This window comes from Heterocephalus glaber, unplaced genomic scaffold, assembly GCF_053883595.1.
Source record: "Heterocephalus glaber isolate CG9 unplaced genomic scaffold, H.glaber_assembly_v1.0 deba00001553, whole genome shotgun sequence".
Lineage (NCBI taxonomy): Eukaryota > Metazoa > Chordata > Mammalia > Rodentia > Bathyergidae > Heterocephalus > Heterocephalus glaber.
In genome coordinates this window covers 2,403,425-2,430,161 of record NW_028258344.1, presented here as the reverse complement: position 1 = coordinate 2,430,161, position 26,737 = coordinate 2,403,425, and the positions used below count along the sequence as shown (strand labels likewise).

Below are 26,737 nucleotides of genomic sequence, written 5' to 3'. Positions count from 1 at the left end.
TTCCCAAAAGTATTGTGCCTCATGTCCACACAAAAATCAAATAGCTATTGTTAGCATCTCTGCATTTCCTGGGAGACCCATAATTTAGTCAATGAGCCAGAACCTTCTAAACAAGCCCAAGCCCCTAAAACTCTCTCGTCTTGTTGCATAGGCTGGTCACTAGCTTCCTCAGTTCAAATGCCATCTCCTCAGAGAGTAAAGGTGGTGGATGGCAACCTGTGGGCTAAGGTCTTGGATGTTTGACCAGCACTGTCATTGGCAATCCTGGCCCTCAGAACACACCCAATCTTTGAGTGGATCACACAGTTCTGGGCATGGGGCACCTCAGTGCTCAGAGGCATGTTTCCTCTTCCTTAAGTGTCACATTAGCACCGTGGATTTTGGTGGGCCCCTAAAGAAAGGAATTTATGAGACTGAGATCTAATATGTAGATATCTTGATAAATGGAGGCTTGGATTTGAGTTCATTCTCTTCAGAAAAAAACAGATTGATATTTCTAACAGCCAGAGCTTTGAGTTCTTATACCCACCTGCTGGAAGTGGAACTCTGAGAGGGCAGGGCTTTGTGTAGTCCATGGCTATAGCCTTATGACCAGAGCAGAGCCTGGGCCTGTAGGCTGTCAATAGGGAATGTGGGACTGTGTGGTCACTGTTGAAATCATGTCACCCAAATAGCTCATGTAACCCAAATAGCTCAAGTAACCCTCACTGAAGTCTTGGTAGTAGATGCCATTATCATCCCACCTTACAAAGGAGGAATCCCTCCGTTTGACTGAAGAGCAAAGAGATCCAGCGAAGGTTTCTTAGATCCCACCATCTTGACACAGCCAAGAGCAGAGCTAGATTATCACTGTGTTCCAGAGCCTGAGCTCTCAGCTCAGGAAAGGGACTCTCTAGGGGTCAGGATCCACTTGCCAATTCATTTGCTCACTCACTTATTCCACAGATATTTATGAGGCCCTGTGACACAGCAGCCTGTATGGTAAATACTGTCGAAACAGTCCGGAAAAACAGCAGTGGGTCTCAGTTTCATGAAGCACCAGTAAGCACCCTGCCATCGTACTTGCACCTTTCACCAGTGGGCAGAGCCAGACAGCGCCTCATTCTGCCCTGGGGTCTCCTCTTTTCCTCTCAGGGACTTATCCACATTCACTCCCCAGTTAGTGTCTATCTCTAATCAAATCAAATTATTTCATTGAAAAAATATCCTCTTTTACATACTTCTGTGCATACTTCTTTTATTGGTACTGTGAATACTTTGAACTCTCCCTCTTCCTTTTCAATTTGTTCCCAGTTATCTGAAGAAGCATCTCCATTTCCAACACCCTTACCTACAGCTGATAGACTGAAAGATATCAATAATGATGTATCTATGTCATGGGACAGGATATCCATATAAATCAGCAGAAAACAACCCTAAAATTTCTGCAACCAATTACTCGATGATATTTTTCTTAATATTGTTTTAGTACTGCTAATTGATTTCTTTCTGCCTCAAGAAACAGTTTTAAGATAAACAGGAATCTATTTCAGATAAAAATTTAATTTTTATCCTATTTTTGTTTCATTTAAAATATATAATATTTTGGCAACAATTCTATGATAGCCAAGGGTTTTAGGACTCCCCTGAGACCCCCAAGGATTGTTTATTACATTCAATGAATAGAAAAACATGTGTTTTAAATTTGAAATGCATGCCAGTAGCTAGCTGGATTTTTAACTCATTATAGAATAAATTGTGAAGCTTATTTAGAAATTCATGGTTATAAATCACTAAAATGCTGGCATTTTCATGCTATTCTGAATTGTATTGATTTCATGTATTAATTCTTCCATTTTGAAGCCCCATCAAGCTCCTATCCTAACAGCTGCAGTAACAGTAGGCTCTAGAACTACATGATACTCCCAAAATAGATGTTTCTTAAAAAATTTCAAAGTGCAGTCTGTCAAAGAATATCACTAATATTCATCAAAATGAAACAGCTGGCTAGGCACTGGATTTTTCTAAATAAATTCTTACTTTTATCCAACAAACCTAGAGCACAGGATTTCCTAGGTTTTCTGTACATTTTTCCCCTCCAAATAGGTATTTAAGAACTATGTAAAAAAAAAAGAACTATGTAGATTTTGTTCTTTCAAAAACTGAACGTACAAGTGCAATTTTCTGAGTCTCATAAGGCCATATATATATACATACATATATATATGTATATATAATATCAGTATAAGAAAGAAAAGACACTGAAAGAGCAAAGCTTATCCGAGGAAGTTGTCATCATTCCTTCTTTCCAGATGGCTCCCAAAATATTTGCCAGGAACACTGCCTTCTCATGACTTAGAATAGAAATGCATAGAGGATCATAACAATTGTTCCCACTACAAACTGTTTTCTGCAATTACCAACGGAAATAACAGAAACGCTAGGAAAACACATATTCATCAAAATAGCAGATTTTTTTCTTTGTGAGCTGTAATTAGTTCCTATGCCAATTTCCATTCTCTGAATTGCGTGCTAGATGATAGGCAATTTTTTTGTGTGTGTGAGAGAAAAATGAATGTATTAGCTCATAAACACATCCTGACTGGATTACAAATTAGTTTCTTTGGAAAATGCATCAGTAAATAAAGTCTTTCTGAAAGAGAAATCCATTTTTCCAGAAACCTTCACTTGGAAACATTAGTCTCCAATTTTTATTTACTGTACCTTTGTACTTTTGTGTTTGTGTGGGCCCCCACAATGTAATGAAGAAGAATAATTGGACCTTCCCTCAGTGTAGTGCATATGTATGGTATCAGCACTCATTTCAGGTGAAATGAGACCTAGTTCATTGTGGTAGTTCCCCATTTCCCTTTAATGCCAGTAAATTAGAGTCTAAAATTCATTTTGGTTGTGTTTTGAAACAAAGATTATTGAACACTTGCTATGAGCTAGACACCATGCTAGGAGATTAAAAAATGAATACAATAAATTCCTGTCTTCAACGTGCAATAAAATTCCTATCCCCTAGTTCAGAAGGCTCTTGTGAACATCAAAAGTGTGTACACCCTGAGGGGAATGATAGTGACCTGTCCAACTTCAGAACATTGGTGCTCTATGAAAATATAGACAAGTGCCGTCAATTTTCTGATTTTAAAAATAAATAAAAATGCAGGGTTTCTATGTATAGCTCTTGACATTCAATATTGATAGAGAGTTTGACATTTTAAAGCCCTAAGCAAGACAAACAATCCAAATCTGACTTCAAGGCCAGGCCCATATCTATTTTTTAATTAATTAAAAAATAGTTAAGGTATGTGCAATTATTCACAGTCCAAAAGGAATGAAAGGTGAAGTCCAAGTCTCCTTCCCTTCTGAGTTTCCCAACCACTGGGTGCCTCCCAGGGGCAGTTACTTTTGCCAGCTTCTTCTACATCTTCCAGAAGTCTGTGTGCTTACACAAGCATACATGTTCAATTTAGTTATTCTTCTCATTGTTGAGACAAAATACTCAGCACCTAAAGTTAAAGGAGGAAAGGTTTATTTCAGCTCACAGTTTGTAGAGGTTTCAGTCCATGGTCAGCTGGCTCCCAAGCAGGGTGGCATGGCAGAGGGACATTGCAGAGGAGAAACAGTTCATGGCAAAGCAGGACAGGCAGAAGGCAGCAAAAGCAATGAAGTAACAAAGCAGCTTCTTTCTGACCCTTATATTCCACACCCAGGGTGGGGTACCCTTAATCCGAGCATCACATCCTTAATCCCAGCATCACATCCTAGATCTAGTCACCTCTGAAAAGCTCCAACTATGATCTCATGAAATTTTGAGAGGACATCTAGATACAAGCCATAACAAAGTTCATGTACACAAATGGCAGTATATAAGCCACGTTTTGTACATTTTCATCTTATTTTTTTATTCCCCTTATAAGCACTGTACATTGTGGTGATTGGCCTAGGTTGGTGTACATAGAATTGCTGGAAGCAAAATATTTCACGCATGCATGTGGTCAATCCCTCATTGTGGATGTTTGTTGCACTGCCTGCTTTTGCTGCTACAAGCCATGCTGCAAATACTGGTCTTTCCCATATCAGTTTATGCATGTGTGAGTGTACCCGCAGGCAAAATTCTTAAACTGCACTGAGTGGTGATTCCCAGACTGCATCCACATTGAAATCATTAGTGTTTTAAAAATATTGGTGCCTGGGTCTCACTCTGGAGATTCAGCTTGTCCCCTTCATACTGGATTTTTTTTCTTCTGGACTTTTGCATTGGGCCACATCCCTATTTTATTTCTTATTTGAAGACAAGGTCTCACTAAATTGTCCAGGCAGGACTAAAAGTCTCAATCCCCCAGTACAGAATTAGAATTAGAGACTTGTGGCACCATGCTAAGACATCGCAGTCTAGTTTTTTTTTATTTGAGACAGGTTCTCTAAGTTGTTAAGTTGCCCAGACTGAACTTGAACTTGCAGTCCACCTCCCTCAGCCTCCTGGCGCTGGAAATTTTTTGCAGTCCTAGGTGACGCTAAGGGTTAAGAATCATTGTTTTTGAGACTCATTCAGGTCTCAAGGGACGGTATTCATTTCCCTGACCCCTCCTCACCCCAGCTAGGGAGCTGCTCTTCTGGACTTCTGTCCACCTGAGCTTTGAAAACCCACGTATGTGTCACAGTGTATGTAAATTGCATTTAGATTCCTAAAAGTAATGTTGGCATTTTCTCATACATTTAGGAGGATTTAGGGTTTGCAGTTTTGGTGAACTGTGTATCCATTCTTTTGCCCATTTTCTCTTCTGTGTTAGTCATTCTCTTTCTAAAGAAAGGAGCCCCTTGTCTGTGAAGTGAGGTTTCATTTATTTGTTTCTATTTCTTAGCTTGTCACTGCCTTGTCTTCCCGGTGGCTTTTCTCCGGGCAGGGGAGTACTGTGTCATCAAATTTAAGAGGAAGCTTTGGCTTCTTAGTCTATCATAATCTTGAGAAAGACCCTCTTCATCCTGAGATTACTTTGCAAAAAATGGTATGACTATAACGTCTTCTAGAATTTTAATGCTTTTATTTTTGACATTTAAAACTTTTAATGATTTTAAATGCTAACATGTATTCTGGCATGACTTGTGTGATGTGATAGCTTTATTATTGTTTTGCCAAATGTTCAAATACTGAATCATCCCTTCCTTAATTTGAAATGCTGTTTTATCATATGCTACATATAATAAGAGTTTGAGTCCACTTCTGGACTTTCCATTTGGGTCTTTGGGTTACTCTGTCATCCATTGGTTGGTGTAGCTTGGATCTCGAGTGGCTACCAAAGGTCAGCATGTTGAAAGTTTAGTTCCAGTCCATGGTGCTATTGGAGGATATTGTAACCTTTAGAAGATGAGGCCTAGCGGAAGAGGCCAGGTCACTGAGGATATGCCCTTGAAGAAGGTATTGAGACCACAGTCCCTTCTCTTTTACTCTGTTTCCTGGCTACCATGAAGGAAACAAGCCTTCTTGTTGCCCATTTTTCACTGTGATGTGCTGCCTTGCCACAGGCCCCAAAATGACAGGACCAACTGACTGTCCACTGAAACCTTCTGCTCGGTCTGAGCCTTCCAGTGGTTCTTGCTGTGACTCTGCTTCCATAAGGTTGCAGATTGTGAGGTTCTCACTCTGTGGCCTACACATCCCAATCTGAGTCCTCTTTCTATGATGTTTGGACCTCTTTTTCAAGTGGATTGTGTTGATTCTGGATTGTTTTCTATGCCTTCTGCTACAGTTCATGGCACTCTGTGAGCCTGCCATTGGGTATTTCTCTAAGCCACCATTAAATTCCCCCTTTTGCTCTACTCTTTGGACTCAGCATCACACTGGAATTCACTCTCAAAGCTAAGTATAGAGAAGAAAGAACTAAGCCTTGCTGGTCTTGGATCCCCTTTAAATGTATAGACTCTATCTGTAACCTGGGTCAGTTTACTTAATGTTTATGGCTCAATTTCTTTAGCTGTAAAACAGAGAAGTGTACCTAAAATATCATGTCATTAAATGTAAGCACTCAATAAGTATTTGCTATATTATTATTATTATTATTATTAATTCTCTGCTTCCAACTTGAGGTGTAAGTGGAGATTAGAGAAACTTTATTATCTAAGCATTTATTGATTGATTTGGTATTTTTGCTTTTCCTTTTAGGAACAGAATAGTTTTTTTTTTAACCTCCTTCCTTCCCTTGCATTTAGGTTACAAAAGTGATTTTAAAAATACTCTTCATAGAAGCTTTGTATCTGAGTACAAAATTATTTTAAAAATAAACTTAAGCACTGGGAAAGCTGAGGAAGGAGGATGGTTGCCAGTTTGAGGCCAGTCTGAGCTACATAGTGAGTTCAAGGCCAACCTGAACTACATAGCAAGATGCTCTCTCAAAAATAAATGAATAAATATATAAATAAAGAAATTTAGGCAGAGATTTTCACTTGTGGATAGTCCAAACCCCTATAGGACAATTCTCTCCTTCTCCTGAAAATAACAGACACTGGAAGGAAACCACCTGATAGAGCCAGAGAAGCAGACAGACTTATACAGAGCATATGTTTGCCGGAAAGAAGGAGAAACAAGGATCTAGCTAAGTTTCTAATTCCATGGCTTTCAGCGTGGAGCTGAGTGCAGTCTTTATAGTCAGAGAGAAACAGGGGCCACATGGAAGAGCTGTTTTCCTGGTGTGAGAAACCAAAGTGAAGTCAAGGAAGCTGAGAATGCTGAAGTGAGGCAGTGCTGGAAGGGAAAGAAGAGGAGAAGGGACCCCCATGTTCTGTCTATACACTTTTTAAAAATTAAATTCTTTTATTGGTACATTGTAGGTATACAACACAATTACATTTCTCATTGGGAATTGTACCTTTACATAACGCATCTTGGTTCTTATTTTTTCCCCATTCCTAGCCCTCCCTTCATGCCCTCCACCCTTCCCTATTTACAAAGACTTTATTTCCATTTTTTCCATTTCTCATCATTTTTTCCTTTCCTTTCTTTCCTTTCCCCTGCCCCTCCCACTACCCCTATCCCTTTGGACCTTTTCTTCCTATTTTACATTATCGATTATTCATTCTAATCATTGGTACATTTTAGGTATACAATATAATGACATACATCATTGGAAATTTGCACCTTTACATAGTCTCTCTTGGTTCTTGTTTTTCACCCTTGCCCAGCCCTCCCTTCAACCCTTCCATTCCTCCCTATTTACAAAGATTTTGTTCCTATTTTTCCATTTTCTCATATTAATCTCATTCCCTTCTATCCTTTCCCCTACCCTTCCCACTTCCTTCCCCTTTGCCCCTTTTCTTCCTATTTCACATTACCTATTATATGTTTTAGTCCTTATTTACAATTTCAGTTTCTCACACTAGAGAAACTATTCAGTATTTACACATGTGTGTCCTATTTATTTCACTTAAGAGTATCACCTCAATGTGCATCCATTTAGCTATAAATGTCTCCAATTTCTCATTTTTTATGGCTGAATAGTACTCCATTTTATTAAAAAACCACATTTTCTTTATCCAGTCTCCTGTTGATGGGCATTTGGGGTGTTTCCAAGTTTTAGCTATCACAAGCTGTGCTTCTATGAACATGGGTGCACATATATCACTGTAGTATGATTCTTTTAATTCTTTGGGGAAAATTCCCAGCAGTGGAATAGTGGGGTCAAATGGGACTTCCAGTCCCAGCTCTTTGAGGTATATCCATACTGATTTCCACAGTGCTTGCACCAGTCTACACACCCATCAGCAGTGGAGCAGGGTCCCTCTTTCCCCAAAGCCCCATCAGCATTTGTTATTGGTTGATTTCATGATAGCAGCCATTCTTTCTGGAGTGAAGTGGAATCTCAGCATTATTTTCATTTGCATCTCTCGAATGAGCAGTGATGTTGAACATTTTTTTCATGTATTTATTTGCTATTTCTACTTCTTTTGCCTGAGAAATGTCTGTTCATTTCAGATGCCCATTTTCAGATTGGGTCTTTAAATTTGGGAGGTTTGATCTTTTTAAGTTCTTTATAGATTCGAGATAGTAGACCTTTGTCTGAGGAAGAGCAGGTGAAGATTTTTTCCCACATTGTGGGTTGTCTCTTCACACTGCTGGTGGTTTCTTTTGCTGTGCAGAAGCTTTTTAATAAGAAGAGATTCCACTTGTTGATTGTTTGTGCTAGTTCATGGGCAAATGAGTTTTGTTCATAAAATCTTTTCCTACACCAGTGTCTTCAAGAGCTCTACCTAACCTCTGTTCCAACTGGTTCAGAGTTTCTATTTTAATATTTAGATCTTGAATCCATTTTGATTTTAGTTTAGTGCATGGTGAGAGATACAGGTCTAGTTTTAATCTTTGGCAAGTTGAAACCCAATTTCTCCAGCACGATTTATTAAAGAGGATATCTTTCCTGCAGTGAGTGTGTATGGCTCCTTTATCGAAGATGAGATGGCTCAGTGTGTCTGGCGTTGTTTCTGCATCTTCTAATCTGTTTCACTGGTCCTCAGGTCTATTTCTTTGCCAGTACCATGCTGTTTTTATCACAGTAGCTTTGTAGTAGAGTTGCAAGTTGTGGATTGTGATACCCCCTGCCACGTCTCTGTTACCTAGAATTGATTTTGCTATTGTAGGTCTCTTCTTGTTCCAAATGAATTTTTGGATTGCTTTCTCAAGGTCCGTGAAGCATGCTTCTGGGATCTCAATTGGAATTGCATTGATTCTATGTAGCAGTTTTGGAAGTATGGCCATTTTCACTATATTAATCCTTCCTACCCAGGAGCAAGGGATGTCTGTCCATTTTCTGATATCATCTTCAATCTCTCTTTTCAGAGTACTATAGTTTTCAGAGAAGAGGTCTTTGATTTCTTTCCTTAGGTTGATTCCTAGGTATTTCAGTTTTGGGGCTGCTATTGTGAAAGGAATTATTTGCCCTATTTCTCTCTCAGTGAGTCTGTCATTTGTGTAGAGGAAAGCTATCAATTTTTGTGTGTTGACCCTGTAACCAGCTACTCGACTGAATTTGGTTATTAAGTCTAGAAGACTTTTGGTGGAGTTCTTGGGGTCTTCTATATAGAGTATCATGTCATCTGCAAATAATGACAATTTGACTTCTTCATTTCCTATCTTTATTCCTTTTATTTCTTTCTCTTGTCTAATTGCTGTGGCTAATGTTTCCAAAACTATATTGAACAAGAGTGGTGATAGTGGACACCCTTGTGCTGTTCCTGATTTTAGTGTGAAGGATTTCAGTTTTTGACTATTTAGTATGATATTGGCTGTTGGTTTTTCATAGATGGCTTTTATCAGATTGAGGTAGAGACCATCTATTCCAATTTTTTGCAGTGTTTTTATCATAAATGCATGTTGGATTTTGTCAAATGGTTTTTCTGCGTCTATGGAGATAATCATATGGTTTTGTCCTTGGCTCTATTGATATATTGTATTACATTGATTGATTTGCGTATGTTGAACCATCCCTGCATCCCTGGGATGAATCCCACTTGATCAGGGTGTATGATCTTCTTGATGATCTTCTGCATTCTGTTTGCCATTATCTTATTAAGAATTTTTGTATCTATGTTCATTAGTGAGATTGGTCTATAGTACTCCTTTTCAGTTGGGTCTTTCTCTGCTTTGGGGATCAAGATGATGCTTGCTTCCAGGAATGAATTTGGGAGTATTGCTTCCTTTTCAATTTCATTGAAGAGTTTAAACAGTTGTGGCAGTAGTTCCACTCTAAATGTCTTGTAGAATTCAGCAGTGAAGACATCAGGGCCTGGGCTTTTCTTAGTTGATAAGATTTTACTATGTTTTCAATTTTATTGGTTGATATTGGGTTGCTTAGAATTTTTAGGTCTTCTTCGTTAAACTTTGGTAATTCATGCATGTCTAGGAATCTTTCCATTTCTTCTGTGTTGTCCATCTTGTTGGCGTGTAGATTCTGGAAGTAGGTATTGATGACCCTCTGGATTTCTGCTGGGTCTGTTGTAATTTCACCCTTTTCATTCCTACTTGCATGGATTTGGGCCTTTTCTTTCCTTTAACTGATAAAGTTGGCTAAGAGTTTGTCAATTTTGTTGATTCTTTCAAAGAACCAACTCTTGGCTTCATTGATTTTTTGTATCATTCTCTTAGTCTCCGTTGCATTGATTTCTCCTCTTATCTTTATAATTTCCTCACTTGTATGAGATTTGGGTTTGTCCTGCTCTTCTTTGTCTAGAAGCTTCAGGTTCAGCATCAGGTTGTTTAATTGAGCACACTCTGTTTTCCTAATATGTGTATTCACTGCTTTGAATTTCCCTCATAAGACTGCTTTCATTGTGTCCCATAGATTCTGATATGTTGTATTGTCATTGTCATTTAATTGAAGGAATTGTCTGATGTCTTATTTAATTTCCATTGTGACCCACTGGTTATTCAGAAGTGTGTTGTTCAATTTCCATGTGTTTATGAAATTTTTTGAGTTTCTTTTGCTATGGATCTCCAATTTCTTCACACTATGGTCTGATAATATACAGTGGATAACTTCAATCCCTTTGCACTTACTTAAACGTGTTCTATGTGTGAGTATGTGGTCTATTTTGGAGAATGACCCATGTGCAGCTGAGAAGAATGTGTATTCTGATTTTGTGGGGTGGAACACTCTGTAAACATCTGTTAAGTTCATTTGTTCAAGAGTTCGATTGAGTTCTAGTATTTCATTACTTATTTTTAGTCTAGTTGATCTATCTATTTGTGACAGTGGGGTGTTGAGTTCCTCCACTACAATTGTATTAGTGCATATATGACTTTTCATGTCCGTTAGTATTTATTTTATATAGTTGGGTGCACTAGTGTTTGGTGCATAGATATTTATGGTTGTCATCTCTTCCTCTTGGAATCTTCCCTTTACAAGGGTGTAGTGTCCTTCATCTCTCTTAATCAGTGTTGGTTTGAAATCTACTTGATCTGCAAAGAGGATAGCTACTCCTGCTTTTTTTGGGGTTCCTCTTGCATGGAGTATTGTTTTCCACCATTCAACTTTCAGTCTATGAGTTTCCTTTTGAATTAAGTGTGTTTCTTGTATGCAGCATATTGTTGGATTTTGCTTCTTGACCCATTCTGCCAGTCTATTTCTTTTGATTGGTGAATTGAGACCATTAACACTGGTGGTTATAACTGAAATGTATTGACTTGTCATTGCCATGACTTTTTCTTTTTGTTGGGCTCTCCCCCTTTCCATTTAATTTCTTGTCATGCCAGATGGGTACATTCTGCTTTGCTTCCTGGGGTTGTGATCCTCAATGTCTGTTCCTAGGATACTGTGTAAAATTCTTTGGAGTGCTGGTTTGGTATTCATGAAGTTCCTAAGGTGCTCTTTGTCATAAAAGTATCTTATTTCTCCATCCATTTTGAAAGATAGTTTTGCAGGGTACATCAATCTGGGTTGGAGGCTGTTTTCTTTTAGGGCTTGGACTATGTCACTCCAAGCTCTTCTTGCCTTGATGGTTTGTGTTGAGAAGTCTGCTGTGATTCTGATGGGCTTTCCTTTGTATGTGATTTGTTTCTTTTCTCTGACTGCTTGTAGAACTTTGTTCTTCTGTTGTGTTTCTGGAATCTTAACAATTGTATGCCTATGTGTAGATTTTTTTTGATCAAAGCTATTTGGAGTCCTATATGCCTCACTTATCTGTATGTCAAGCTCTTTTCCCCTGCTTGGGAAGTTTTCTGCCATTATTTCTGTGAAGAGAATTTTTATGTCATCTGCACTCTCTCCTGTTTCTTTATTGAGCCCAATCAGTCTTATGTTATTCTTCTTTTCATCATCTAGCAGCTGCTGGATTGATTTCTCATGTTCCCTTATAATTTTGAAACAATTTTTCTTTTCCTGGTCACTAATTGCAATCTTATCTTGTATATCTGAAATTCTGTCCTCACATTGTCTCATTCTGCTGTGTAGACTTTCAATGGAGTTTTTCATGTCCTGGAAATCTATCTGCATCTGTTTTATGGATTCCATTTGTTTCTTATGTTGGGATTCCATCATGTTCCTGAGCTCCTCTCTAGATTTATTAATCATGTCTTGCGCTAGGGGCACAATTTCTCCTTTTATCTGAGAAATTATTTCTGATTTCATTTTTTCCAGATCCCCTTTTGTTGCCAGTTCAGTGGGTCCAGGTTGTTGAGTATCAGAGTGTTCCATCTCATTTCCCTTTGGGGTTGCTGTAGGTGATCTGGAAGTCTGGTTTTGAGACTTATTTCTGTGTTTTCTCATTTCGACTGGGGCAGGGTGCTGTTAGCACCTGCACGGATTACCTCCTCTGAGCTGGGTGAGGTGGGACAGGGGCCGGGAGCAGTGGTAGGGATGGTGACCCCAAAGCCCTTTCCTGTGGGCTGGTAGCAGCAGGAGGGATGGTGACCGGGAAGCCCCTTCCTCTGGACCAGGAGCAGTGGGATGGTGGCTCAGAAGCCCCTACCTCTGGGCTGGGAGCAGTGGGACTCAGTACCTTGGTCTGGTGATCTGGTGTCCTCTGTGTCTTTGTAGTGTGGAACCAGGTGGCTCCCTGTCTGCAGCAGAGTGATTCAGCATCTTCCGTGGGAAGATTCGATGTCTTCCACGGGACTGGAGACCTCGGTACGGCGTGGGCAGGTCTGCCTGTCTGCAGCGTGCTGATTTGGCGTGTTCTGTGAGACCACATTTTAAATATATAAAACAAAATACCTCTAGTCCAAGAAGTGGTTTCTCACCATTGAGCATATACATGTACCATGTCCTAATATGGTAGCCTTTTCTGGAAGAGAAGGTGCCATTTTCTGTTTGGGAAAGCTGCAGATCATGAGAGTTGGAAACAGAAGTAGCCATGTTTTCTGCCATGTGATGGAATTTCCATCTTCCTTGGGGAAAACAAACAAACAAACAAACATCCAAAGCCAATACCCGTAGGTTTGAGAGAGATACAGTGTTCTATCTACATCACAACTCTGTTGCTGTTCTTATAACCAATATGTGTGCTTCCTTGATCCTAATTTAGCTGTCTTATATGCTCTTTTTTCTTAGATGGGATGCTACAATATGATATCTGTTAAAAAATTCTTCCTTTTTGCCTAATTACTTTGACCTGCTTTTGTCACTTGGTATCTAAATTAAATTGTCACAATACTGCTCCTCCCTTTAAAAGCATATAAAAATATTTATCCAAACCCTTTGCCAAATGACTTATCTTCCTCCTGGTAAAGGAGATATATCCCTGCCCCACTGACTTTGGGCTTGACAATATGACTCTTTTGGGCCCAATGTAATGTGAGAAGTGACAGGGTGGTAGTTGAAGTACAGTCTTAAGAGGTGGTTTGTACTGTATTTCCAACACTAGTTGAGTTCCTGCTCTCTCCCATAGAAAAAATTCATACCAAGTACCATCTCCTGCTCCAGTCTAGCTCCCAGAATAAGAGGGAGGAAGAGCAGATAGCTGTCCACCTGCTTGCTTCCTGTGGTGCAGCCTCACCCCACAGAGCTGCAGTATACTAGTTCCTGCCCTGTGATCTAAGACATGAGTGCTCCTTAGTTTTTGTAAGTCTCTAAGATTTTTAAATTGGTACATAATATTATCTTCACAAGAACTGACTGATGTGGAGCCATTTTGATCTTAATCAATTTTTCCTGTTCTAAGTGCATTTTATATGCCATAAATCTCTGAGAATTGTATTATTATTACCCCCATACTATAATTGAGAAAACTGAGTCTTAGAATATATCAACAACTTTTCCAAGGCTATTGAAAGAGGCAGAAATCAAACATAGCTCTGTCTCATTCCAGAGCACAGGTTCTTAAAGATATTTATACCACCTCAAGCTTTCTCAGACTTCTACAATTTGCATACATAGTATATTCTGTTGCTATGTACAGGGATATATGACTGACTTGGAACATATCTGAATCAGTACTTTATTATGAGATTCTAGTAGGTTACAACATTATACACATATACCTCGTATAAATACATCCTTATAAGCTTACATTATTCTATGTAGGTGTGAGAAGCTTTAAGAAATTCTAGAGTAGATATTAAAATTATTGATCAAATATATAGACCATTCTTAGTTGGAATATTAAATTCTTGCTCCTCTTTCAAAGGACTCAGCATGGGCTTTTTTCTTTTGCCCATATAGAAAGCTCAAGTACATTAAAGTGTTGTACAATTTTCAAAATTAGATTTGCAGGTTTTTTCCCTCCACAATTGTGTAAAAGTGAGTTTACATCTGTAACCCACAGTAACGCTACAACAAACTACATCATCAGGGGAGATCTTATGACAACTAACAGGAGACTTTTTTTGGTTTTGTTCTTAAATTGATGATTCAGTTGCATTCTTAACTATTATTTTTGAAAGAGCCTTAGACATTTTAACAAGCAGTTTCAGTGGCAATTGTTACTGTTGTTATTTTTAGAAACATGGCAGAGTCCAAGTACCAACTTATTCTGCTATTTACCTACATATTTGCCTAATTCTACAAGTGATCAAATGTATCTGTCCTTCCTGGAGTTGTCCATTCACATCAGGTTGGGATTTAGGGCAGGGGGAGGAGGTAAAGGGAAAAACAGCTCAGTACACAGCCCTACAGGATGCATTGGTCTCATGCCTGGCTATCTCTAGCCCATTCATCTATGAGATTTTTAGAGTGAAAGTATGAATTTATCACACAGCTTAATATTGTGCTGATCAAAGGGGTTAATTACAAAACCATGTTTAGAACTCTTTGCAAATACTACCTCTAGAGTATCAACTACTTTTAGAGTACATCTTTTAAGACTGCCAGAAGCTCTCCATTCAAACATCATTTCCTATAAATGATTAGACAGTTGGTCCTAAAGATAAGGCAGAATTTTAAAAATGTGCACCTGTTATCTCCTATTGATTCTATTTATAAACTTTTTATATTCACCAATGGCTTTTTATTTTTATTTTTTTAAATTTTATTTTATTGGTACATTTTAGGTATACTATATAATGACATTCATCATTGAAAATTTGCACTTTTACATAATCTCTCTTGGTTCTGATGTTTTCCTCCTTCCCCTGTCCTCTCGTCAACCCCTCCATCCCTCCTTATTTACAAAGACTTTGTTTCCAGTTTTTCATTTTCTCATATTTGTTCCATTCCCTTCTTCCTTTCCCCTACCCCTCCCACTTCCCCTTCCCCTTTGCCCCTTTTCTTCCTATTTGACATTATCTATTATACACTTTCGGTTTCTCATGCTAGAGAAACTATTCGGTATTTACACGTGTGTCCTATTTATTTCACTTAAGAGTATCATCTCAATGTGCATCCATTTATCTATAAATATCTCCAGTTTTTCATTTTCTTTGGCTGAGTAGTACTGCATTTTATTTTTAAAAAACTCCACATTTTCTTTATCCAGTCTCCAGATGATGGGCATTTGGGCTGTTTCCAAGTTTTAGCTATTACAAACTGTGCTGCTATGAACATGGGTGCACATATATCACTGTGGTATGGTTCTTTTTTTGTGTGTGGTATGATTCTTTTAATTCTTTGAGGAAGATCCCCAGCAGTGGAATAGCTGGGTCAAATGGGAATTCCAGTCCTAGTTCTTTGAGGTATCTTCATGCAGATTTCTACAGTGGTTGCACCAGACTACATTTCCACCAGCACTGGAGCAATGTTCCTCTTTCCCCACCTCCCCGCCAGCATTTGTTATTGGTTGATTTCATGACAGCAGTCATTCTTTCTGGGGTGAGATAAAATCTCAGCATTGTTTTCATTTGCATCTCATGAATGACTAGTGATGTTGAACACATTTTTCATATGTTTATTTGCTACTTCCACTTCTTTGTCTGAGAAATGTCTGTTCATTTCAGATGCCCATTTTTGGATTGGGTCTTTAATTTCGGGAGGTCTGATTTTTTAAAAGTTTTTAATAGATTTTAGATAGTAGATCTTTGTCTGAGGGACAGCAGGTGAAAATTTTTTTCCCCACGTTGTGGGTTGTCTCTTCATACTGTTAGTGGTTTCTCTTGCTATGTAGAAGCATTTTAATAAGAAGAGATCCCACTTGTTGATTGTTTGTGCTAGTTCACAGGCACCTAAGGTTTTGTTCATAAAATCTTTTCCTACACCAATGTCTTCAAGAGTTCTACCTAACCTCTCTTCCAGAGAGTTTAGTGTTTCTGTTTTAATATCTAGAGCTTTAATCAATTTTGATTTTAGTTTTGTTCATGGTGAGAGAAATGGGTCTAGTTTTATTCTTTGGCAAATTGAAACCCAATTTTACCAGCACCATTTATTAAAGAGGCTATCTTTCCTCCAGTGAGGATGTTTGGCTCCTTTATCGAAGATGAGATGGCTGAGTATGTCTGGCATTGTTTCTGCATCTTCTAATATGTTCCACTGGTCCTCAAGTCTGTTTTTTGCTAGTACAATGTTAGCAATATTTATATGTATAAAAAATCAAATTAACACAGACCTTCTCATTTCACACTTTGCCTGGAAGCAAAAGGACTCAAACTCAGGCCCTTGTGCTTGCAAGGCAAGTGGCAGAACCCTAAATCCCTAGCTCTCCATACTGTTTTTATCACAGTAGCTTTGTAGTATTGTTTCAAGATTGGGGTTGTAATACCCCCTGCCATATCTCTGTTACCTAGAATTGCTTTAGCTATTCTGGGTTTCTTCTGGTTGCAAATGAATTTTTGGATTGTTTTCTCAAGGTCTGTGAAGTATGGTGCTAGAATTTCAATTGGGATTCATTGAATCTATATAGCAGTTTTGGAAGTATGGGCATTTTCACTATGTTGATCCTTCCTACCCAGGAGCAGGGACGTCTTTCCATTTTCTGATATCATCTTCAATCTCTCTTTTAAGAGTGTTATAGTTTTCAGAGAAGATGTCTTTGATTTCTCTTGTTAGGTTGATTGCTAGGTATTTCAGTTTTTTGGATGATATTGTGAAAGGAATTGTTTGCCATATTTCTCTCTCAGTGAGTCTGTTGTTCGTGTAGAGGAAAGCTGTTGATATGTGTGTGTTGCCCTTGTATCCAGCTACTTTACTGAAGTTGGTTATTAAGTCTAGAAGACTTTTGGTGGTGTTCTTGTGGCCTTCTATATAGAGTATCATGTCATCTGCAAATAATGACAGTTTGACTTCATTTCCTACCTTTATTCCTTTTATTTCTTTCTCTTATTTAATTGCTGTAGCTAAAGTTTCCAAAATTATATTGAACAAGAGTGGTGATAGTGGATATCCTTGTCCTGTTCCTGATTTCAGTGTGAAGGATTTCAGTTTTTGACCATTTAGTATGATATTGGCTGTTGGTTTTTCATAGATGGTTTTTATTAGTTTGAGGTAGAGACCATCTATTCCAATTTTTTGTAGGTTTTTTATCCTAAATGCATGTTGGATTTTGTCAAATGCTTTTTCTTCATGTTTTGAGATGATCATATGGCTTTTGTCCTTGGCTCTATTGATACAGTGTTTTACATTGATTGATTTGCATATGTCGAACCATCCCTGTATCCCTGTGATGAATCCCACTTGGTCAGGCTGTATGATCTTCTTGATGATCTTCTGCATTCTATTTGCCAGTATCTTAGTAAGGGTTTTTGCATCTATGTTCATTAGTGAGATTGGCCTATAGATCTCTTTTTTCATTGGTTCTTTCTCTGCTTTGGGGATCAAGGTGATGCTTGCTTCCAGGAATGAATTGCTTCTCTTTCAATTTCTTTGAAGAGTTTAAACAGTAGTGGCAGTAGTTCCTCTCTAAATGTCTTGTAGAATTCAGTGGTGAAACCATTAGGACCTGAGCTTTTCTTCATTGGTAACTTTTTATTTACATTTTCAATTTCATTGATTGATATTGGGTCATTTAGAATGTTTAGGTCTTCTTTGTTCAACTTTGGTAATTCCTATGTATCTAGGAATCTGTCCATTTTTTGTTTGTTTTCCATCTTATGGGGATATAGGTTCTGGAAGTAGGTATTGATGATCCTCTGGTTTTCTGCTGGATCTGTTGTAATTTCATCCTTTTCATTCTTAATTTGCATGGATTTGGGCCTTTTCTTTTTTTCTCCTGATAAGGTTGGCTAAGCGTTTGTCAATTTTGTTTATTCTTTCAAAGAACAAACTCTTGGCTTCATTGTTTTTTTGTATCATTCTCTTAGTGTCCATTGCATTGATTTCTGCTCTGATCTTTATAATTTCCTCCCTTGTATGAGCTTTGAGTTTGTCTGTTTTTCTTTTTCTAGAAGCTTGAGGTTCAGCATCAGGTTATTTAATTGAGCTCACTCTGTTTTCCTAATATGAGTATTCACTGCTATGAATTTCCCTCATTAGACTGTTTTCATTGTGTCCCATAGATTCTGATATGTTGCATTGTCATTTAATTGAAGGAACTGTCTGATTTCTTCTTTAATTTCCTCTGTGACCCATTGGTTATTCAGAAGTGTGTTGTTCACTTTCCACGTGTTTATGAAATTCTTGCGGGGTTTTTTTGCTATCTCCAATTTCATCACACTATGGTTGGATAATATACAGGGGATAACTTCAATTCCTTTGCACTTACTTAAACAAGTTCTTTGAGTATGTGGTCTGTATTGGAAAACAATCCGTGTGCAGTTAAAAGAAAATGTATTCTGATTTTGTGGAGTGGAACACTCTGTAAGCAATCTGTTAAGTTCATTTTTTCAAGAGTTTGATTGAGTTCTAGTATTTCATTGCTTATTTTTTGTCTAGTTGATCTATCTATTTGTGACAGTGGGGTATTGAGGTCTCCCACTACTATTGTATTAGTGCTTATATGATTTTTCATGTCCATTAGTATTTGTTTTATATAGTTGGGCGCACTAATGTTTGGTGCATAGATATGTATGATTGTCATCTCTTCCTCTTGGATTCTTCCCTTTACAAGGATGTAGTGTCCTTCTTTGTCTCTCTTTGACAAAGAGAGTGTTGGTTTGAAATCCACTTGATCTGCAAAGAGGATAGCTCCTCCTGCTTTTTTTCAGGTTCCTATTTCACGGAGTATTGTTTTCCACCCTTTAACTTTCAGTCTATGAGTTTCTTTTTTAATTAAGTGTGTTTCTTGTATGCAGCATAATGTTGGATCTTGCTTCTTGACCCATTCTGTCAATCTATTTCTCTTGATTGGTGAGTTGAGACCATGAACATTGATGGTTATAACTGACACATATTGACTTATCATTGTCATGACTTTTTCTTTTTGTTGGAATCTCCCCCTTTGCATTTAATTTCTTGTTATGCCCAATGGATTCATTCTGTTAGGCTTCCTGGGGTTGTGATCCTCATTGTCTTTTCTTAGGATATTGTCTAAAAGTTTTTGGAGTGCTGGTTTGGTATTAATGAAATTCCTAAGGTGTTCTTTGTCATGAAAGTATCTTATTTCTCCAATAAATTTGAAAGATAGTTTTGCAGGGCACATCAATCTGGGTTGGAGGCTGTTTTCTTTTAGGACTTGGAATACATACTCCAAGCTCTTCTTGCCTTAAGGATCTGCAGTGAGAAGCCTGCTGTGATTCTGATGGGCTTTCCTTTGTATGTGATTTGTTTCTTTTCTCTAACTGCTTGTAGAACTTTGTTCTTCTGTTGGGTTTCTGGAATCTTAACAATTATATGCCTATGTGTAGATTTTTTTTTTAATCAAGGCTAGTTGGAGTCCCATATGCCTCACTTATGTGTATATCAAGTTCTTTTCCCCTGCTTGGGAAGTTTTCTGCCATCACTTTTGTGAACAGTTTTTTTTATGTCATTTACATTCTTTCCTGTCTCTTCATTGACTCCAATCAGTCTTATGCTATTCTTCTTTGCATCATCTAGCACCTGCTGGGTTGATTTCTTGTGGTCCCTTACAATTTTAAAGCAATTTTTCTTTTCCTGGTCACTAATTGCAATCTTATTTTCTATATCTGAAATTCTGTCCTCACATTGGCTCATTCTGCTGCATAGACTTTCAATGGAGTTTTTAATCTCTTGGAAATCTGTTTGCATCAGTTTTATGGATTCAATTTATTTCCTATGTTGGGATTCCATCATGTTCCTCAGCTCCTCTGTTTTTTTTATCTGTGTCCTCTATAGATTTATTAATCATATCTTGTAGTACAGGCACAATCTCTGCTGTTACCAGAAAAATAATTTGTGATTTCAGATTTTTCCAGATTCTCTTTTGTTGCCCATTCAAGGAGTCCAGGTGGTTGAGTATCAGAGTGTTCCATCTCATTTCCTTTTGGGGTTGCTGTAGGTGATCTGGAGGTCTGTTTTTGAGGCTTGTTAACATGTGTTTTCATTTTGATGTTGGGGGGGGTGGGATGCTCCTGAGGCCCCTGAAGCTCATCCCCTTTGTCCTTGGAGGAGTAGTACATTGGCCCAGAAGCCTCTTCCTCTGTGCTGGGGGTGGTGGCATGTCAACTTGGAAGCCTCCTTCTTTGTGCTGGGAGAAGTGGCCCGTTGACCCCAAAGCCTCCTCTCTGCTGGGAGTCTGTTGATAAATTTTTGATATGATTTTCAATCTCTTTAGTTCATTAGAGATAAAGTCTTCATTTTTTTTAGGGAAAGAGGATTTGACAAAATACAACAAACAAGTGAAGGCTTGGGGCCATTAATTGGAAGGACCCTCATTCTTTATGCAGGTTGAATGTGTTGCAGTTGGAAATTCTAATATATATTTATCATCTAGCCAGCTAGCTATCATATATCTATCTGTCCATCCATCCATCAATCTACTTATTATCTATCTTTCCAGATATGGAATTTGAGGAAGACATTTTAGCATGATTCTCTGCACCACTGTGGTACTTGGCATTGTCTCTGATCAAACTTCAGTAAACACTAGAGAATGGAAATGAGTATAAACATGACACTGTGTGCTCCTTAGGGACCAGAAGCAGAAGGAAGCTGCTATGTGATTAAAAACTGAAAGAATCTAGCTACAATCACAGATGTGAACAGTAGCAGGTGAAAGATATTAGCAAAGCATGCATGAATTTGAATACGATATAGTTGGGAGATGGAACTTAGGCTTTAATACAAAGCCTTCCTTATTCCTTCTGGCATCTTCATTTAGGTCATTTTAGGACTGTGCCAGTTTTTCTCAATGGAGCTTTTTAGGATCACACAAAATTTCCAGTTCAAACAACAGAATAAGCATTTATAGTTTACCCCTTTTCAAGGTCACCTATAGAAGGTATTTGAGTTCCTCTTCCAGTTGAAGTAAACCCTGCATCTGTTAGCTATTTCATAAAAATTTCCACATTTAGTTAGTATTTAAAATTGAATTTTAGAAGAAGAGTAGAGGTTTTGAAAAAAATTCCCTTTATCGTTAGGAATATATTGAAGATATATCACACACATACTTTTAAATGACTGTTTTTTCAGATTCAACCATAAGCTTATTTTCCTAAAACAAGGGAAAATGTCACTGTCAGGTTTAAGTACTGCTCTTTTACCTTAAAAGAAGCCAAAACATTTCTATGTCTACTCCTTTAGTCTGGAGCCCATTAAATTCTCTTTCCAATGTTTTCTAGAAGGCTTTGTTTGAATCCATGTTTATATCTAACTAAGCTGTGGTCTCACATATCATTAGTCTTTTATTGACAATACCAGGCTCCAGGAAAAGTGATCACTCATCGAATACACGGTACAACAGTTTAACTGAAGCTGACATAGAAAATATGCAAGGAAACTAGTTAGAGTACAGACAAGCCCATTCCTGTTCTATTAATGGGTGACATTTTAAACAATGGAGCTGTCAGACCTTACTGTGAATAAAGGGGCTTAATCATGGCAGGAATTAGTGCACACGACAGGTGATTATGTGTTGGAAATATGCCAAAACCAGGACCAGCTGCACTGCTTCACATTATTTGTAATCTCAGTAATTGCAGCTTTGGGAAAAAATATTGTTTGGGATTGAAGAACTCAGGTCTGGGGAGAGAAGTAAACAAAAACTACAGAAAAACAATTTGTTTCTACTGTAGAGGTCTGTACAAATGGAAAAGTCCAAACCACATTATAAATTTGAGCTCATTGTCCTTCTCTCCAGGTTAACAACACAGCAATATTATCATGCTTTTAATCTTTCTCAAAGTCCAATTATAGTGTCCCTTTGCAAATGAAAGAAGCCTTTAACCATTTTACTAATTTGAGATGAGAATTCCTTCTGAATTTAAGCTACAATACCCAAAGCTACTCAGGAAAATAAGGAACCCAGTTGAAAAAGACATTTTCCCATGTTGAATATTCTGCTCTTTAGCAATAATAAATGTTTGATTACCTTCTGTTGGAGTTTACAAAAAGAGATACTTATTTAACTTTGAGAATATTTGTGGCAAGTGACTTAGTTGGAACCTCTGATTTGGAGAATCCAAGACAAGGAGGCAAAGCAGAAAAATGAAAGAAAAAAATGACTAAGTTTAATAGTTAGGAAATTTCCAGTTCTAGTTAATTTTCTATTGCAAGAAAAGAAAATGTAAAAACCAACTTTGTCCTGGTTGTTGATCTTTAGTCTTATTTACTGATTTACTTCAGAGGAAGCCATCTTTAAGCCTATTTTCTTTATTCCCATGTGATTATCACTATAAAATGTAATCTTGACAACATAGCTTTTCTATATATTTGTGTAACTTTTTACTATGCAATAATTTCAAACTTTCAGACATATTGCATAAGTAACGTTAAGAACTCCTTTATCCCTTTACACAGATTCACCAATTTTTTCTATTTTATATATTTATTGTACTCTCATGAAATATTTACTTTATGTGCATATTTTCTGGACATGTTGAAAGTAAAGGGGCCGAGCCTTTTATTCCTTAATACTGAAAAAAAATGTCCATAAGAACAAGAGCATCATCTAACATAACCATAGTACAACTTAAATTTCTTTATTCTTTTATTCTTTCTTTTTTTTCTTTATCTTTTGAGACAGAATCTTGCCATGCAGCCCAGGCTGGCCTAAAACTTGTGATCCTCCTGCTTCAGCTTCTCATGGGCTGGGATTACAGGTGTGTACCACTATGCCTAATTTAACAATGTTGAATATTGGGAAATTTAACATTAATACGCTACCACTCACAGAGTCAGTTCATTTTTTCCCACCTTCCCACTGTGACTTTTCCCTGGGAACTTTGGTGCTACTCCATTGCATGCAAAGTTCAGGATTTAGCAAGGGGTGAATGTGGAGAGCAATGTTAGCCATAGAGGCTCCATGTTAAATCTTACCCTCCATTGTATAGAGCTAGGAGACTATATTATGAGGAACCGCGTCCTTGCCAACTTAGATGTTTACCTTTAGAAATTGTCCTGGAAACATGATGAACGTTCTGTAACCCTGAGAAACAAGAAAGCCCATGAAGTTGGGGAATTTCCAAAGAGCTAGAGAACAAGGAAGCAGGTGTCTCTGGATAAGGGTCATGATTAATGACCAAACTCACCTCGTGTATAAAAGAAAGGTGAAAAATAAACTTGGGCGCTCGGTCTCTGGGAGTCCTCCCAACTCTATCTCTTTGTCTTTATTTTTCTTCATCCTCACTCCCCCATTCAGGTGCTGTTCGACAGGTGACGGCGGGCTCCGTCAGGTGAACAGACATCATATTAGCTTTGAGACCTCCCTTTTGTGAAACCCTAGTTTCTGCTATTTCTTCTTCATTCTCTATGCTCTTTAGCATTTCTTATTCTAACTCCATGCACTGGCTTCTTAAATCATTATGACCAGATTTTTGCTGTAACTCTTCTGCTTCATGCCATACTGACTAAGAAATCTTGTTAAGGGCAAGTCATATACATACAATTTTTATCTGACATAGTTTTCATCTTTCAAGGATGGACAACTTTCTAGTTTCTGTTTTTGGTCACTCTACACTTCCTACTTGTATGGCTTATTTTAAAAAACATTTTGTTCAGAGTTATCATTGTTATCTTCGAGAATTAGACCAATACAAAGTGCTTTACCTTTACTAACTAGGGAAATCTTCTAATATAATTTTAAAGATGATACTTTTGGAGGTTAAATAATAAACTCAACTAAACATTTGATAAATATTGTATTATCATATTTTAATGAAATATATTCATTTCCAATTTATTTATATTTCATTTAATGAAATATATTCACTATCCAATTATATTAAGTCCCTTGAGGGTAGATTGCCCTGTAGCTCTTTGTGTAGTCTTATTCCTTAGCACTGGTACTCTAGAAACATTTGATGATAGTTTTATTCATTTATTTATTTATTTTTCCTACTGAAACCTTTTATTCTGTTTTTGTTGATGCTCAGGGAAAATGGCTTTGTCCATAATTCACTGTGGCCTGGACTTAATGACACCAACTGCATCTTTCCCAGGTCTATTTAGTTGATACGTGGCCCTTCACTGGTGACTTTTTTCATATGATCTTTAATGAGAACTCGTAAGTTGCATTGATTATGCCCCAAGAGATGAGGGACTGATGATAATTCAGATGGGCACCTCTGAAGAGACTTGTCAGTTTCCTGTCCTGTTCTAGTCAGATTGTTTTGAAAACCTCGGAGAAAGACTGAAACTACCCACCGATCTGAGACTATATGAGAGTTTTTACAACATTAACTAGAAAAAACAAGAATCCCAACATGGCACTCAATACACCTCCACAGATAAGGTCATTAACCAAATGAGCACTGAGGGTTGTTGCAGTAGGCAGATGCTCCTTAATGGGACCTCGAAGGCCAAATAAAACAACATTGCTGAATCCATTACGGAAAAGAATAGGCATCAAGCCTCAATAATACTCTCTATTCCACAGTGTTTCAGAGCCCCAAAGGCCTGTTAAGTGTTTGTAAATTTGTCATGATGCTTGTGGTCTTGAAGCAATGTCTGAACTCTTTCCTATGGAGTGAAAATGATTTCTGTTGTCACTGCAAGTATTGCCACTGCACCGTGGGTTGCAGACTCTGGAGCACTGACGTGCTTATGGAGAAGGCAAGACAAATCCTCACACAGACCAAACATAAGGGCAGGGTAGTTGTTTTCTGCATTAATGGGGGAAGGATTCCACAATACATGTTTCAAAATCCATCCCTCCTCCACTGTACTGCATCCTGGGTTTTGATTCCATGAAGCTGCTGCCAAAAGAGGACCTTCTGAACTGCAGATGTGATTGCTGTATTGCTGAAAGCTGTGCAGCAGCCACACAAATAATGCTTCATTTCACCAATACTGGTAATGTGAGGTGATATGTCTTGAGTTGAAGATGTCAGGATTGGTGGCCTCTTTTTATGAGCTTCTGAATCCATCATGTTGCTTCTGATCTCTCTTATTCATGAAGGATTTTTTTTAACCTGTGCTACCCTCTGAGCCTTGCATTGTAGGGAATAACAGATTTTTGGAAACTTTCTCAATTTCTTCCATTGCTAATGGTCTGTTAAATTCTCTCTTCTGGAGTCAATTTTGATACCTGGATTTCCTGTGCCTTGGAACTGTGGAACACTACAGGCCATGAGGCATTCTGCTGTGTGGGATTCTATGGAATTCTTTCAAAGTGAAGCCAGAGGCAGCTCCAAAGGGCAAGGACATTACACATATATTTCAAGGGCTTCTGTTTTATAGATTATAGGTAGAGAAACGGAAGGTGGAAATATAACCAGCTAGGTAGGGACAGACTGATGCCACCACCCCCATACAAAGGGCCTTTGGTACAATTGTTTCCTATAAGGCGATGGTGTCACAGAACAAGCACTCTCCAGACAGCCATTTCTCCAATTAATGGCAGCAGGTGCCAGCCCCAGGCCAGTGCTGCCTGCTTGCTTGCATGACACTGCTGATGATAGTTTTTATATTCTGCAAAAACTCACATTCATGGCTACAGCTTACAAATCAGCAAATGACAGCCCACAGTCCAAATCTGGCCCACTGTCTATTCTCATGCAAAAATTTTTATTGCAACACAGCCACGCTCATTTCTTTATGTACAGTCAGTGGCCGTTTTCACACTATACTGTTAGAGGTAAGTAGGTATAACAGAGACTGCGTGGTTGACAAAGGAGTTCATCAATCTCTGCTCTAGAGCAGTGGGAAATATTACCATTACTTAAAAGAAGCATTTCAAAGAACATACTCCATTGCACATTAATATTTTAAGTAGTACTTTCTTTTCTGCAAAATGCTAGGCAATACACTCATGATAATACATAGAATACAGGTTCTTCAAAGGCATCCATGCCTAATTTTTGGGACATGTGAATATATCACCTTATATGGCCAAAGGGACTTTGCAGATGTGAATGACATAGACCTGGAGATTATTCTAAATTATCCAGATTACTATAGATTATCCAAGAAAGTAAGAAGAGTCTTTAAAAACAAGAACCTTTCCTAGCTCTGATGTGATAATGCAGAAAGGGTCAGAGAAATGTGATATTGTCAGCTTAAAAAGAGAAGCAGGGAACCAGGGCCCAAGGAATGTGGGCAGCTCCTACAAAAAGACAAGGAAAAGATTTTCCCTCACAACACTTACAGAGGAATCCAGGCCTAGTGACTATTGATTTTATTCCATGATTCCATGTCAGACTTCTGACTAGACAACTGTGAGACAATTTGTTTGTGTTATTGTGAGCCACAATATTACAGTGATTTATTATAGCAGCAATAGAAAACTAGTCTATCCCCATAGTATAAGGCACATAGGAACAGCATCATTTCAAAAATATTCAAAAATAACACTACAAATTAGTTAACTACAGAACAAAGCAGAAGATCTCTCGCTGAATCAGCTTTATTTT

The 26,737-nt window shown here is 38.0% G+C and overlaps 1 pseudogene; it reads right to left on the bottom strand.

Annotated features, from left to right (window-relative positions):
• Nucleotides 1-24,138: 24,138 nt before the first annotated feature.
• LOC101703917 (mitochondrial nicotinamide adenine dinucleotide transporter SLC25A51-like) lies at nt 24,139-26,036 on the bottom strand (annotated as a pseudogene).
• Nucleotides 26,037-26,737: the final 701 nt, after the last annotated feature.